Consider the following 3,110-nt stretch of genomic DNA (forward strand, 5'->3'; position numbering starts at 1 on the left):
AGTTTGAACCCCGGTAAAAAAAAAAAAAAAAAGAAAAAAGAAAGAAAAAAAAAGTATGAACTTTAAGGTACGAGAGTTACACCTTAATAAAGCTATCATTTTTAGTGGGGTGTGGTAGCACATGCATTTCATCCTAGTACTTGGGAGGCTGAGGCAGGAGGATTGCTGCAAGTTTGAGATCAGCCTGAGATACGTAGTGAGTTCAAGGCCAGCCTGAACTATACAGTGACATCCTGTCTCAAAAAACAAAAATGAGCCAGGGATTTAGCTCACTGGTACCATACCTGCCTCAGAAGCGCAAGGTCCTGAGTTTTATCCCTGGTACCAAAAACAAATAAATTTTTAAAATGTTAAAAAAATTTAAATAAAGCTATTTAAAGAAATACACCAGTACATGGAAAAAGAATGAGGGAGGCTATACCTTGAATATTAGTGTTTATCTTCCCACAGTCAGGTTCCTGGTGTTTTCTTTTCTTATGAAGATACATTGCCCCATCTTTCTGATAGTCTATAACAGACTTTATTACTTGGTAACCATAAATTAGTTATTTTTGGCTGTTAAAGGAGGCATGAGTCGGTGTGCTAATGTAAACCTGTAACCCCAGCAACTCAGGAGAATGGACAACTTAGTGATATCCTGTCTCCAAATAAAATAAAAAGGGTCGGGTACCAGACATGTTGGCATGTAATAAGTAATTACAGCATTAAGGGGCTAAGGCAGGAAGATCGAAAGTTCAGCCCAGCCTAGGCAACTTAGTGAGACCCTGTCTCAAAATTTAAAAAGGACTCAGTGCAAAGACCCTGGATTTGATCCTTAGTATCACAAACAAAACAAAAGGGTTGGGGATGTAGCTCAGTGGTAGAACACTGGTGGGGACCCTAATTCAATTCAATTCTGCCACCTCCTCCCTGGAGACAGTACCAGGTCCCACAGGCTAAGCATTGGTCCCCAAGGACATTTCTCATGCCACTTAACCTGCCCCAGGCTGTTTTACTGACCAACTAGCTATAAATCAAGTTTTCCATGATCCTCTCGTTTAACAGAATAGCCCACGACACTCAGGGAAACACATCTGCTGGATTATTACGAAGGGCACAGATGAAAAAATGGGGTAAGAGGGAAGGGGCATGGGCCTCTCTCAGGAATCTTCCTGCGCTCGTCTCTCTGTGAAGACTTCACTGCACATCTAGCGCTATAGCCCAGGTGAGGGAACCCAGCAAGGCCTGTCTGTTTAGATTCTTCGTGGCCTCTCTGTGCAGCATTCCTTCCCCAAGGGTATGGGGCAGCACTGCTGAAATACGGGTGCTATAGTCTATCAGATAGAGTGGGTCAAACAATTTCGTTATAGCCAGTGGATCCAAGGTGCCTAGGAAATGGACGCTTCCCTTACCTGCCTTGGGGAAGAGAACATCTAGCTTCTATGACCTGCTAGGGGAAAGAGTTATAAGTCAGGAACAAATGAAGAAAACTAGAAAATATATATCCTACTCACACAGAGATTTTCAAAGTGCATTTTCCAGTGCACTGAATTTGGCATAAGTCATAGACTCCTGCAGCGGGAGGGCACGAAACTGTCTTGAGTTGCCTGAGGTACTGACGTAGCTCTCATGTTACAGGGATAATCCAGAATGTTCTCTGCTTTATCTTATTAACCTCTTGCTTTAATTATATTTTAAAAGTAAATCATTCTTACAAGTCAATGGCGTAGAAAGCAAAAGGAAGAGATTATTTCAGAAGAAAACAACTCAAAACAGAGCTGCCAAGTGCCGTGTGCAGATGTCTGGATTCTGACTTGAATGAAGCAAGTGCAACAAAGCAATGAAGCAATTTCAGAGATAATCAGGAATTTCAGGGTGGACTATTAGGTGGCATTGAATGCTGTTATCACACCTGTCCATGACTTTCTGTAACTATATCATCTATGCGACTAAAAGCAAGACTTCTCTGTCTCATTAGAGGAGATAGGTATAGAATAGTGGTTGGGGCATAAACCTTATTTGATCTTTTGTGTGTGAACTTGGGCAAGTTGCTTAATTAACCCGTGGGGAAAGATAACCCAATTCATGGGCTTGATTTGAAGAGTGACTGCATTAATATTTGTAATGAATCAATAATTTGTCACGTACTCGTATACTTGTAAGTTATTGGTTCAGGAATCTTCCAGTTATACTATATGATCTACATGCAAGCCGGTGAACAAAGAAAACCCAAAGGCCTGGCAGATTCTGCAGCCCCTACTGCCCTAGCTACAGACGGGTTCAAATCCCTACTACTAGTGTGGTGTGTGCCTTGGAGCCACACCAACCTCTCTGGGCTTGTATTACCTTCTGGGTAAAAATGAGGCTGTAACAGGACCCACACCAGGCTGGGGAGGCCCAAAGCCAGGTCCCCCGCAGCCTACTCCTCCCAGTAGCCCCTGCAGGTGACTCACTCTTGTTTATGGCTTCAGGTCCCCCAAGCCTTACCTGCTCTCCTGTTCTTCGGGCTTGTTTTCTTTTCTTTGAACCCAGGGCCTTGCACATGCTAGGCAAGGACTCTACCGCCACCCCCACATAATTAAACTGGACTCTTAACTTGCTTGCTTCCGATGTAAGAGGGCAGAGAAAGGACAGACAACACACAGCGAGGCCCGGAGGGGTCCAGCCAGTTGCCCAGTGTCAAGCAACCACAAGTATAGCTGACAGGACTCCTGGGGTCTGGTTTCCGAATTCACTCATCAAACTACCCTTAGTCCAAAGTTCTGTCGTAAAAGCCCTCGGGAAGCTTGCAGAAGCCAAGCCTCTTGGAAAGCGGTTTCTAGACCCAGCTGAGACGCGCCCCACATCACGCACTGATGGTCTCGCTCGCCTCTCCCCGCCCACCTCGCGCCCCGGTGCACCCGGGGCTGGAGGACCTCGGGGTGGAACCCCCAATGCCGGGACTAGGCGTGGAGCGCGAGCCTTCCAAGCGTCACTGTGCCCCGCACCCGCAAGGGCCGATCTGGTCCTATGTCCCGCGACTCATCAGGGGCGCCGGTGACACCGCAGTGGCTCTGAGCGGCCGGGTGTAAAAACCGACGCTGGAGGCGCTGGCCCTGGGATCAGACCGGGGCCGACAGCTCGCGCCTCGG

Source organism: Fukomys damarensis, unplaced genomic scaffold (genome assembly GCF_012274545.1).
Source record: "Fukomys damarensis isolate Sample0158 unplaced genomic scaffold, DMR_v1.0_HiC HiC_scaffold_32, whole genome shotgun sequence".
NCBI classification, from domain to species: Eukaryota; Metazoa; Chordata; class Mammalia; order Rodentia; family Bathyergidae; genus Fukomys; species Fukomys damarensis.